Source organism: Podarcis erhardii (genome assembly GCF_964252035.2).
Source record: "Podarcis erhardii genome assembly, chromosome: 1".
In the NCBI taxonomy this organism is placed as follows: domain Eukaryota; kingdom Metazoa; phylum Chordata; class Lepidosauria; order Squamata; family Lacertidae; genus Podarcis; species Podarcis erhardii.
The window spans coordinates 113,314,222-113,327,690 of record NC_138497.1 but is presented as its reverse complement, the minus strand read 5'-3'; the positions used below and the strand labels follow the sequence as shown (position 1 = coordinate 113,327,690).

General features: G+C 40.1%; 1 long non-coding RNA gene across 1 annotated transcript in view; it reads right to left on the bottom strand.

Annotated features, from left to right (window-relative positions):
- Nucleotides 1-13,469, bottom strand: part of LOC309335675 — a 162,336-nt gene that overhangs the window by 62,711 nt on the left and 86,156 nt on the right. Inside the window, exon 5 of the long non-coding RNA XR_014153628.1 lies at nucleotides 9,503-9,565. This is a non-coding gene — a long non-coding RNA (uncharacterized lncRNA). The remainder of the gene's footprint in view (nucleotides 1-9,502; nucleotides 9,566-13,469) is intronic.

Here is a 13,469-nt window from a genome sequence, read left to right as displayed (position 1 = left end):
TTGTTTCATCCTTACTGCCTATAATGGAGAATCTAAAAATATAACTTTGTTTGCACAAAAGTGAATGAAATTTGCAGGCAGAAGAGTTGCTGTGGAATAGATTAAGCCAGCAAAATTTTAGGCAGAAAACTCTAGGAGTTTTCATGTAGGAAGCATTTAATGTGTGTGTTTCTTAAGTCTCTTTTTTATTTTTTGCAAGAATTGGATATAAATTGTTATCACGGCTGCCGCTTCTGAGAGGATAAAGCCTGCCAAATTTCAGAAAGATAAGAGCAAAAGTTCTGCCACAAGGACAGATTTTACCCTTTTCGGGTGGAAAAATAGAAATGGCATTCCCTCCCATGTCTTTTGTGAGCAATCAGTTTGTTGTTGTTGTTGTTGTTGTTGTTGTTTTAATAAATGTTTATTAGAATTTCCAATTTAATACAAAAAACAAAAGTACAAAAATACACAATTAAAAAAAGAAACAAACAAATATAATTTCCAATACTTGTTTCTATTACCTTATTTCTCAGACCTCCTCTCACCTCCCCCTTTTGTATTCCAGTTCAAATCTTAATTCAGCAAATCCTTATTGTAACTTATTATAACTTATTTTAACTTATTACTCCATTTTTACATTACAGCTGGTAACCACTTAATTTCTGTCCAACAACTTTCTAACATTCATTAATTTTACAATATTTCTGCAAGTAATCTTTGAATTTCCTCCAGTCCTCTTCCGCTGACTCTTTTCCCTGGTCTTGAATTCTGCCAGTCATTTCTGCAATCCCATATAGTCAATCATCTTCATCTGCCATTCTTCCAGAGTGGGTAGATCTTGTGTCTTCCAATATTTTGCAATCAATATTCTTGCTGCTGTTGTTGCATACATAAAGAAGGTTCTATCCTTCTTTGGCACCAATTGGCCAACCATGCCCAGGAGAAAGGCCTCTGGTTTCTTCAAGAAAGTGTACTTAAGTACCTTTTTCAATTCATTATATATCATTTCCCAGAAGGCCTTAATCCTTGGGCACGTCCACCAAAGGTGAAAGAATGTACCTTCAGTCTCTTTACACTTCCAACATTTATTATCAGGCAAATGATAGATTTTTGCAAGCTTGACTGGAGTTATGTACCACCTATAAATCATTTTCATAATATTCTCTCTTAAGGCATTGCATGCCGTGAATTTCAAACCAGTGGTCCATAACTGTTCCCAGTCAGCAAACATAATGTTGTGTCCAACGTCTTGTGCCCATTTAATCATAACAGACTTCACAGTTTCATCCTGAGTGTTCCATTTCAACAGCAAGTTATACATCTTAGACAAATTCTTAGTTTTAGGTTCTAACAATTCTGTTTCTAATTTCGATTTTTCCACCTGGAATCCGATTTTTTTATCCATTTTATAAACCTTCATTATCTGGTAATAATGAAGCCAGTCTCGTACTTTACTCTTTAGTTTCTCAGAACTCTGCAATTTCCATTTGTCTCCCTCTTGTTCCAAAATCTCACAGTATTTTGGCCAATTGGACTCCATGTTAAGTCTTTTGAAAGCCTTAGCTTCCATCGGTGACAACCACCTTGGAGTTTTATTTTCCAATAAGTCTTTATATCTTATCCAAACATTAAACAATGCTTTCCTGACAATATGATTTTTAAACGCTTTATGGACCTTAACCTTGTCATACCATAAATATGCATGCCACCCAAAGGCATTATTAAAACCTTCCAGATCCAAAATGTCTGTGTTCTCAAGAAGCAGCCAGTCTTTCAACCAGCAAAAAGCTGCTGATTCGTAATAGAGTTTGAAGTCCGGCAGGGCAAAGCCCCCCCTTTCCTTTACATCAGTTAAAATCTTAAATTTTATTCTGGGCTTTTTGCCCTGCCAGACAAATTTAGAGATATCTTTCTGCCACTTCTTGAAACAATCCATCTTGTCCACAATTTGCAATGTTTGGAACAAAAATAGCATTCTAGGCAATACATTCATTTTTATAACTGCAATTCGACCCAACAAGGCAAGCTTCAAATTTGACCATATTTCTAAATCTCTTTTCACTTCTGACCAGCATTTTTCATAGTTGTCTTTAAATAGGTTCACATTCTTCGCTGTCATCTTAATCCCCAAATATTTAACTTTCTTAACCACAGTCAAACCAGTCTCATTCTGAAACCTTTCTTTTTCCATTGATGTTAAATTTTTCTCTAAAACTTTAGTTTTTGACTTGTTCAGCTTAAATCCTGCTACCTGACCAAATTCATTAATTAGGTCTAAAACCCTTTTCGTACTAGATTCTGGCTCCTGTAACGTTAAAACTAGGTCATCTGCAAATGCTCTCAATTTATACTGTTTGACTCCGACCTGTATCCCTCTAACCAACTGGTCTTTTCTAATCATGTTCAGCAAAACCTCCAAGACCGATATAAAGAGCAGTGGGGAGATTGGGCACCCCTGTTGTGTCCCTTTTTCTATCTTAAATTCCTCCGTAACCACATTATTTACAATTAATTTTGCTTTTTGCTCTGAATAAATTGCGCCTATACCGTTTTCAAACCCTTGCCCTACCCCCATACCATGTAGATTCTTTTTCATAAAACTCCAGGAAATATTGTCAAAGGCTTTCTCCGCGTCCACAAATATAAAAACTGCTTTCGTGTTTATGTTTACTTCTAACTTCTCCAGAATATCAATTATGTTCCTCAAATTATCAGATAAATGCCTTCCCGGAAGAAAGCCCACTTGATCTTTATGAATCTCATCCACCAACACTTTTTTCAGTCTTCTAGCCAAAATATCAGCAAAAATTTTGTAATCCACATTTAGTAAGGATATGGGGCGGTAGTTCTTAAGTTGAGTCTTTTCAGTCTCTGTTTTCGGTATAAGCGTAATATATGCATCTTTCCATGACTCCGGCGCCCTTTTCCCCTCCAAGATCTCGTTGCAGACCTCCTTCAAAGGTTGTATTAAATAGTCCTTCAAAGATTTGTAATACCGGGAGGTCAGCCCATCTGGTCCTGGAGACTTGCCCAATTGCATACTTTGAATGGCACCTTCTATTTCCTGTTCTGATATTTTATAGTTCAGCATCAATTTGTTTTCTTGTGAAATTTTCTGTAATCCATTTGTCTTTAAAAAATGTTCTATATCTGTATCTTTCTGCGGCCCTTTTGAGTATAATTGTTTAAAATACTTTTGAAAACAGTTTCTGATCTCATTTGGGTTATGTGTATTCTTCCCTTCCACTTCTATGTTTGTAATGGTATTTAACTTTTGTCTTTTTCTCATTTGCCAGCCAAAAGTTTCCCACACTTATTTGCCGATTCAAAGGTCTTTTGTCTCATTTGTTTAATCTTCCATTCTATTTCTTGGTTCATCAATTCCATATATTGTGTCTGATGTAGTTTTATTTCTCTCAAAATTTCTTGAGACTTTGGTTTGGCTCTCAATTTCTTTTCCCCTTCTTCTATTTTCTTTAAGATTTTATCTTTCTTCTCATTTTGACTTTTCTTCTTTATTGCATTCTGTTGAATCAGAAACCCTCTCATAACGGCCTTACTTGCGTCCCAAATTATTCTTTTTTCAACATCAGTGTTCATATTTAACTCAAAATAATCTCTCAGAGTTTTTTGGGCCTTTTTGTAAACTTCTTCATCTCTAAATAAGGTGTCATTCATCCTCCATCTAAAAGAACCAGTTGTTATCAGTTTCATCTCCATCCTGACGGCATTATGGTCAGAGCAAGTTTTTGGGCAGATTTCCACTCTCTTTATCTTCGGTGCCATCCCTCTAGTTATCCATATTTGGTCAATTCGAGTCCATGTCATCTTGGCTTCAGAGAAGAAGGTTCCCTCTCTTCTCAAAGGATTCTTTGTTCTCCAGATATCCACCAAGTCCATATTGTCAGTCATTTCAAAAAAAGTTTTAGGTAGTCTGCCATCATTGGTGACTACCTGTTTTTGTGCTTTGTCCATGTTTGTAGATACCATTCCATTCATATCTCCCATCAAGATTAAATTGTAATCCAAATGATCAAGTAAAGTCTCATGCAACTTCTTGAAGAATTCAGATTTTCCATCGTTCGACGCATAAATTCCCACTACCAGAAATTTTTCTCCTTGATATTGAATTTCAACTGCCAAATATCTTCCCTGTTCATCTTTGAAAATTAATTTTGGTAGAAGTCTCTCCTTTACATATATCACGACTCCTCTTTTTTTAACTCTATCCGATGAGATAAATTCTTGTCCCTTATTGTCTCTTATTAATAAGTAGTTTCCTATGTTGCCTCGTAACATGTGTTTCTTGCAAACAAATCAAGTCCAATTGTTCTTTTTTCAATATATGAAACACACACCTTCTTTTTCGGGGGGAATTCAGTCCATTACAATTCCAACTAAGAAGTTGCAAAGCCATGATGGGATTACTTCGCTTCTCCTCCCACTGCTCCAAGTAGTTGCTCCTCGTCTGTCGGTGGTTTCGCCTTGTCTGGACTAGGGAGTCCAAATTGTAAATTTGCTATACCCAGAATTCCTTTTTCCAGTGTTTTTGTCACTTCCTTTGGTTCTGCTTGTTTCTGAAGATGTTCTCCGTGGTCTCTCAAAAACTTATCCTTGTCATTTACCGTTCTTATTCTTATTTTCCTTTCTTTGTATTTGAACGATAGGCCTTGGGGAAATTCCCACCTAAAAAGTATCTTGTTCCTTCTCAACAGAGCCACGAGGTCTCTATAGTGTGTCCTCAGATCCAGAATGTATTTTGGAATATCCTTAAAAATCTCCACATAAGAGTCCTCGATTTCCAGAGTTCTCTGATACTGTAGGTTCAGAATTTTGTCTCTTTCTTCTTTCGTTCGCAAAGTGATCAAGCAGTCTCTTACCCTATTCTTCTGACGTAGCCCAATTCTGAAGGCACTCACAATCTTAAATTCTTCCTTCCCCAATTCCTGTTGCCAAAAGCCTATAAATTCCTTTGTAAGAAATTCCTCCAGATTCTCCTTCTCAATTTCAGGGACCGCTCTAAGTCTCAGATTTTGCTCCTTGGATCGTAGTTCTATACAAGACAGTGCCAACTCGTGATCTTCCAGTCTCTTATATGCTGGGGAAATCCTTTCCTCAGCGGCCGATGCAATCTGTTTCGCTTCCTCGGCTACCTTCCTGGTCGTGGCAGATTCCTCAATTAATTTTTCGATAGATTCTGTGTTAGAAGTCACTCTCTTTACCAGATCATTAATGCTTGCTGTATTCACATCAATTTTTGCAGATGCTACCACCACCTGATTTTTTGTATCTACCACTTCTTTTGCTAAATTTTCTGAGTGCTTGAGTCAACACATCGTCAGTTGACATAATTTTTGTTTTAGTCTGCGTAACGGTTGCTCCTCCTGTTACTCCCGGTGTTGAAGGCCTTCGCTGGTGGTATGTTTTGCCTGACCTAGTATGATGTACTGGGTCTATTTTGTCTTTACCATCTGCTGCCATAGCCTTCTCATGAGAATTCAAGGTCAGATCCCACGCCTGGGAGATTTCTTTAAAAGTTTGTTTTGAGAAGGAATTTTCCAGTGGCGCAGTTGCTATAGCAAGGGAGAAATTTTTCAGCGGCTTAGTTGTTGTTGCAACAATGTCACTGTCCTCTAGGGGGATAACTTCAGCAACAAAGTAGTCTTTAACAGCAAATATAATCTTTCAAGAGACCCCCTTAGCCCTTCCAAGCCACACTTTCAAAGTCCCAAATAGCTGCTGTAAAACCCTAAAAGGGTTACTTTGTACTCAGAAGAAGTCCAAAAACACTGTATCTTTCTGTGCGGAGTCACTTAAAGAACTTAACTTTCCCTTTCAAGTCAAGCCCCTTTCAAATGGCAGTCCGTTTCCAGGGCTTTGAGACAGCGGAATTAGCTTTCAAATTCAGCTTTTCACGCAGGAATATAATTTCAATCTTCCCCCCTCCGTCCCTGCAAACTCGGGGGGAGACCACTTTTTATGTTGGATTTTATGCCTTTTCAAAGAAGAGTCTTTCAGGGTTTCCGCTTTAAAAGTCTCTTTTGCTTTGTTCTATCTACAAGCAGGGGAAGCAGACTTCCTGTTTATACTTTCCCCTTTCAGCACCGAATTTATTCCAATTTATTCTCCAATTTAATTCAAAGAGCCTACTCACGGGTAGATATTTTAGCGTCCAATTGTCCAGGAAAAAGTCAGCGCTCTCCGGCCACAGCTGCGCAGCTTCACTCCACGAAAATGACAGTCGGCTCCCAGCACCGCGCCGCTCACTCCGATCCGCCTCGGAGCCTTTACAAAGGCTCTTCCTCAGGTCGGGGGTACGCAAAAGGTGCCCACTGAGCCCCCACGCTCACAGACTTAACCCTCCTGTGATTCTCAGAGGTCCCCGCTTCGCTGTAGCGGCAGGACCCGATCTCGTGGAGCTACTCCCTCCGGAGCTTCAGAGGGATACCGCCATTAGCGGGAGGCGCCAACCCGGAAGTCTGTGAGCAATCAGTTTGAAAGCTAGGGACCCTGGGTAAGAAACTTGCCTTTGTAGAACTTTTATGAAAACATTGTCCTAAGAATTTGGTTTTTGTTAGTTTTTAATAATATAATATAATAATATAATTTAGCACAATGAGAAAATAGATACTTCCTATTAATTTTCAAAACATGGTAGGGGGTCATTTACAAACACATTGTGGGCCAGTGCTATTACCATGATAAGTAATAGGGGGGAAATTCATTTGTGAAAAGTGAATGAACAAACACCATTTCTTATGTATCTACATATGAATTTTAATGCAGGCATCCACTGAATTTTGCAGTTGATATGCAGATAATATCACCATTTATATTTATGAACTACAAGCATTTCATAAATACAGGAAATATGAAATTATCACATCATTGCATGATTAACTTTCAAACTTATATAAATAACAATTATGAATGGAACATATTCAGTTTTCACAAATGCAAATTAGAGAACCATTATTTCATGCATAAATTAGTCTTTCAGATTTGCAATCTACATAATCCTTGTAATAGGAAAGAAGGCTAAAACCCATTGCTTCCTATACTTGATTGACAAGGTGAACAATTGACCCTCATCTTTAGATGCCCTATTTACATGTTTAAAAATATATTCCTTTCTTCCTTTCTCTGGACTAAACATTCAACCTTTATAAATGATTTCTGTTTTGGATCACTTAATCCTCCTTCAGTGAAATATAGAAAAGCAAAACCCAACTCAGTGATTAGATTCAAGATGAGAACAGAAATAATAATAACAGTAATGATATATTAATAATTCATTATTAATGGTCAATTATTGTTTGCAGTCTGGGTAGGCTACTGAATTCAAAAATGATGTGTTTGTTAAGTGACTGAGAAGGATATCCAAAGCCTTCCTGTTTCTGAAGCATTCCATCCTGTTCATTTTCACAACAAGACTAAATGAGAGCCAGCTGGCATGAATGACATACCTATATTAGCAGAACATGAAAGCTTTGCTGTATTATTAATTTCCCATATTAGTCCTCATTTCACTGATGTAATCTAGGAGAAGCTAAATGGTTTAACATTAGGTTGCTTACTAGCAATAAGATTATGCTTAATAACCTAAATAGGGACAGCCATATAAAAAGATGGCAAACTGTACTCAGAGGAGCCAATGGGCCAGAAATGGCCCTGACTCTTTAACAAAAAAGGAACAAATATCACTTAGGGAGGCACATGAAAGCAATCCCCACATAGAAGAAAAAGTGGAATTTTTTGCCCTTGCAGAGGCCCATTTGCCCATCAGACATGGCTTACAGCTGCTATCCAGGGCTGGCATTGAGGCTCTGAAGGAGAAAGCCCACTCCAGGGATAGGGATGCTTATTTATTCTTTTTATGTAGACAATTTTCTACCCCATGGTTATAACATATCTACAGCGGTGGCTGATGGAAGGCATTGGAACTGGTGGAAGGCAGGGGGCCCTATACCCACCCTCCTCATTTATTCCCATTTTAGCCAAATCGTGCCACATTAGTCTCCTAAAAAGAGCAGCTATGGGTAACATCACAATGGGTTCCAAGGTCGTGGCTCTCTCTGCTCCCTAGAATTTGAGGACTGACACATTGTGCTATAGGGAAGCCTTGTTTTGACATAACAAAACAAATTCCTTCCAGTAGCACCTTAAAGACCAACTAAGTCAGTTCTTGGTATGAGCTTTCGTGTGCATGCACACTTCTTCAGATACACACAGTGTATCTGAAGAAGTGTGCATGCACACGAAAGCTCATACCAAGAACTGACTTAGTTGGTCTTTAAGGTGCTACTGGAAGGAATTTGTTTTGACATGTTTGTTTATCATGGACTTTGACTGTGATTCATGACCATCATAGTCTGAAGCGAGGTACAACAAATAAAACATGGGTGCTGAGTTCATTAGCATTTAATGAATAACAAATTGGCTCGCTTCTGCTAGTAATCTGAACTTGTCATCCTCCGGAGTGTTTTTCCCTCCTCTTCGTTTACATTATCTCCTTTCATGCAAATGGAAGGACTACACAAACAAAATTAGATGTGGCAGCTTTCTCCGTAACCAACAACTGGAAGAGGATCAGCAAAATGAAATTGCAGAGCTTTCTGTTCCTCTCCATAGTAATGATCAAAGAGGAATTTTGGTAGGCTCTGTTACTCTTTAGCTTTCAATCTATCAACTTGGCCAGGATTCAACTCTTAGGGGAAAGTTTCTTTTCATTGTATTTTAAGCTTATGGTTACACAAGTAGTCAACAATTGCAGGGAGAAGGTTAGGCGGACCAAAATTCAGCATAAGCTCAGAATGGTGAGAGTTTAAAAATAATTTCTAAAAGGTTTCTTCAGCTATGTTTGAAGCAAGAGGAAGGACAAACAGGAGATCCTCTGTGTGGAGATGGATAAATGCTATTGGGTGACAGAGAGAAGGCAGAGAGAAGGAAGAACTGCTCCACTTCTACTTTGCCTGTGTCTTCACCCAAAACGAAAGCAGTGTTCAACCTGGTGATAACAGAATAAATGATGCATAGATGGAGCTGCAGCCCAAGAGGCGGTGAGGGAACACCTAGCTGCTTTAAATGAATTCATATCTCCAGGGCCCCATGAGCTGCACCCAAGGGTATTAAAGGAGATATTTACTTTAAGTAGGTCCTGCTGATATCAATGGCACTTTCTTATGAGTAAACAGGCTTTGGAGCAAGGTCAAAATATGAACACACTATACACTGCACTGTTTCCACAAAAAAATAACATAGGACCTCAAACCCAGCTGAAGCAACATGAACATTATGGCTGCCATACTTCAGCACACATAGCTAGCTGTATATTTTAATGATATGTCTGTCTCATTGAAACGGAATAATCGGAATAAGTGCAATTGACAACACTGGTGCGTAAAGTAAACTGCAGAAGTTTCTCATGCACTGCTACACACCCGTAGATGAAATCTACTGCTTGCTTTTCCCCAGAAGTAACATCACTACAGAGCAGAGAAGTTAAAGGTAAAAATCTCACCTGGCTTGTGGTTTCACACTGCAGACATAAAACATGATTATTTCTTCTTGCAGTTGGGCCAGCCTAGGCATAACATAGAAAATCTGATCACAGGTCAGTTAATGGCTTTGATCTTCTTTTTTCTTTTTTAGGCTCAAAGGCAAACTGAACCAGAGTCATGGCACTGGGGAGAAGTGATTCAGCCTTTCATCCCAGTCTTTCCCCCCAATTTAAATTGTCCTCTCCCCCCAATCTGCTATTAGCCACTTGGAGGGGGTGGAGAAGTATAAAATATATATCAGCTTCCCTGCTTCCCATATGTATGTGTGTATAAATCCCCAAAATGGCTAAGCTTAACTTTTGATTTTGCTAGAACATATACTGCCTACTGTATACATCAGAGGTGGTGATGTTTCTTGGCCGGAGGGGACCACACGTCAAGGTAGGTGTGGCTAAATATAGGGTTTGAGCTTTATTTTATTTTTTGCAAAACCTTAGGAAAAACCTCAACTTGGGTTGCCATACATCCTGATTTTCCCGGACATTTCACCGATTTCCACCTGGACACTGCTTCTGATGGCCAATTGCCAGCTATGTTCCAGACGTATGGCAACCCCACTAAATACATGTGAGCAGGGTCAGAGTGAAAATATGGTTGTGAACCATTGTCAAGGACAAATGTGGGGGGGAGGGTTTGCTAGAGACATAGAATCATAGAATCATAGAATCATAGAATCATAGAGTTGGAAGAGACCACAAGGGCCATCGAGTCCAACCCCCTGCCAAGCAGGAAACACCATCAGAGCACTCCTGACATATGGTTGCCAAGCCTCTGCTTAAAGACCTCCAAAGAAGGAGACTCCACCACACTCCTTGGCAGCAAATTCCACTGTCGAACAGCTCTTACTGTCAGGAAGTTCTTCCTAATGTTTAGGTGGAATCTTCTTTCTTGTAGTTTGGAACCATTGCTCCGTGTCCGCTTCTCTGGAGCAGCAGAAAACAACCTTTCTCCCTCCTCTATGTGACATCCTTTCATATATTTGAACATGGCTATCATATCACCCCTTAACCTCCTCTTCTCCAGGCTAAACATGCCCAGCTCCCTTAGCCGTTCTTCATAAGGCATCGTTTCCAGGCCTTTGACCATTTTGGTTGCCCTCCTCTGGACACGTTCCAGTTTGTCAGTGTCCTTCTTGAACTGTGGTGCCCAGAACTGGACACAGTACTCCAGGTGAGGTCTGACCAGAGCAGAATACAGTGGCACTATTACTTCCCTTGATCTAGATGCTATACTCCTATTGATGCAGCCCAGAATTGCATTGGCCTTTTAGCTGCCGCGTCACACTGTTGGCTCATGTCAAGTTTGTGGTCAACCAAGACTCCTAGATCCTTTTCACATGTACTGCTCTCAAGCCAGGTGTCACCCATCTAGTATTTGTGCCTCTCATTTTTTTTGCCCAAGTGCAATACTTTACATTTCTCCCTATTAAAATTCATCTTGTTTGTTTTGGCCCAGTTCTCTAATCTGTCAAGGTCGTTTTGAAGTGTGATCCTGTCCTCTGGGGTGTTTGGCACCCCTCCCAGTTTGGTGTCATCTGCAAATTTGATCAGGATGCCCTTGAGTCCATCATCCAAGTCGTTGATAAAGATGTTGAATAAGACCGGGCCCAAGACAGAACCCTGTGGCACCCCACTAGTCACTCTTCTCCAGGATGAAGAGGAACCATTGATGAGCACCCTTTGGGTTCGGTCAGTCAGCCAGTTACAAATCCACTGAGTGGTAGCATAGTCAAGTCCGCATTTTACCAGCTTCTTTACAAGAATATCATGGGGCACCTTGTCAAATGCCTTGCTGAAATCAAGGTAGGCTACATCCACTGCATTCCCTTCATCTACCAGCCTTGTAATTCTGTCAAAAAACGAGATCAGGTTAGTCTGACATGACTTATTTTTCAAAAATCCATGCTGACTATTGGTGATCACAGCATTCCTTTCTCCATGCTCACAGACTGTTTGCTTAATGATCTGCTCCAGAATCTTCCCTGGTATTGATGTCAGACTGACTGGGCGGTAATTATTTGGGTCCTCTCTTTTCCCCTTTTTGAAAATAGGGACAACATTTGCCCTCCTCCAGTCTGCCGGGACTTCGCCTGTTCTCCAGGAATTCTCAAAGATGAGATCACATCTGCCAGTTCTTTTAATACTCTTGGATGCAGTTCATCTGGCCCTGGAGACTTGAATACATCTAAACTAGCCAAGTATTCTTGTACTATCTCCTTAGTTATTCTGGGCTGTGTTTCCTCTGCTGAATCATTTGCTCCAAATTCTTCAGGTAGGGCATTGTTCTCTTTATCGGAGAAGACTGAGGCAAAGAAGGCATTAAGGAGTTCAGCCCTTTCTGTGTCCCCTGTTTGCATTTCACCATCTTCTCCTCTGAGTGACCCCACTGTTTCTTTGTTCTTCCTTTTGCTACGAACATACCCATAAAAGCCTTTTTTGTTGCTTTTAACCTCTCTAGCAAGCCTGAGTTCATTCTGTGCTTTAGCTTTTCTGACTTTGTGTCTACACGTGCTGGCTATTTGTTTGAATTCCTCTTTGGTGGTTTCCCCCCTTTTCCATTTTTTGTACCCATCCTTTTTTAATCTTAACTCAGTTAAAAGTTCTTTAGATAGCCACCTTGGCTTCTTTAGGCACCTTCCATGTTTCCGTCTCATTGGTATTGCCTGAAGTTGTGCTTTTACTATCTCCCTCTTAACAAACTCCCAGCCATCATGAACTCCCTTTCCTTTTAGTATTACTGTCCATGGGATCTCACCCAGCACTTCCCTAAGTTTTATGAAGTCGGCTTTCTTAAAGTCAAGAAATTGAGTCCTAGCATGCTTGGCTGCTCCTTTCCGCTGTATAGTAAACTTCATAAGAGCACGATCACTCGCGCCTAATGATCCTTCCCCTTCTACCCCACTAACCAGGTCATCAACATTGGTTAGGACCAGATCTAAAATGGCTGTTCCTCTTGTTGCTTCTCCCACTTTCTGGACAACGAAGTTGTCTGCAAGGCCAGTGAGGAATCTGTTTGACCGTATGCTCTTGGCTGAGTTTGACATCCAGCAAATATCCGGGTAATTGAAGTCCCCCATTACTACTATCTCCCTTCCTTTTGCATGCTTGGCCATCTGTTCCAGGAAGGCATCATCTATGTCCTCCGTTTGGCTTGGGGATCTATAGTAAACTCCCACAATGAGGTCCCTGTTATTCTTCTCTCTCTTAATTTTGACCCAAATGCTCTCACTTTGCTTTGAGGTTCTAAATCTTGGATCTCTTCACAGGTATACACATCCCTGACATATAACGCCACTCCTCCTCCTTTCTTGTCTGGTCTGTTTCTCTGAAATAGATTGTATCCCTCCATTATTACATTCCAGTCGTGGGACTTATCCCACCAGGTTTCAGTGATGCCTATTATGTCATATTTAGTTTCATTCCCCCGTGTCTCTTATTTAAGGATTTTTTCCTCCCACCACTAGGTCTGCGTGCTGTTTGCTCCATTTGGTCTATGACATTTGGATGATCATCTTCATCAATTGATAGACTCCTACCTTCAGGAGCACTGTCTCCCTCCCCCACATTAGTCAGTTTAAAGCCCTCCTGATGAGGTTTCTGAGATTTTTGGCAAAAACATTCCTCCCAGCCGTTGTGAGGTACAGCCCATCGCTTGCCAGAAGTCCATCTTCAAGAAACTGCAGTCCGTGATCTAAGAATCCAAACCGTTCCTGTTTACACCATTTGCGAAGCCAGCTGTTCACTTCCACTATTTTCCCCTCTCTCCCTGGGCCACGTCGTTCAACTGGGAGGACAGATGAGATGACAGAGGGCTACAGAGGGCATGACAGAGGGCTACACATGGGAGCAGTCAGTAAAAAGAAATATTATTTTCAATTAAAAAATACCTTATTTATTTGATAAATAAGGTTTAACCTAATTTTGAATC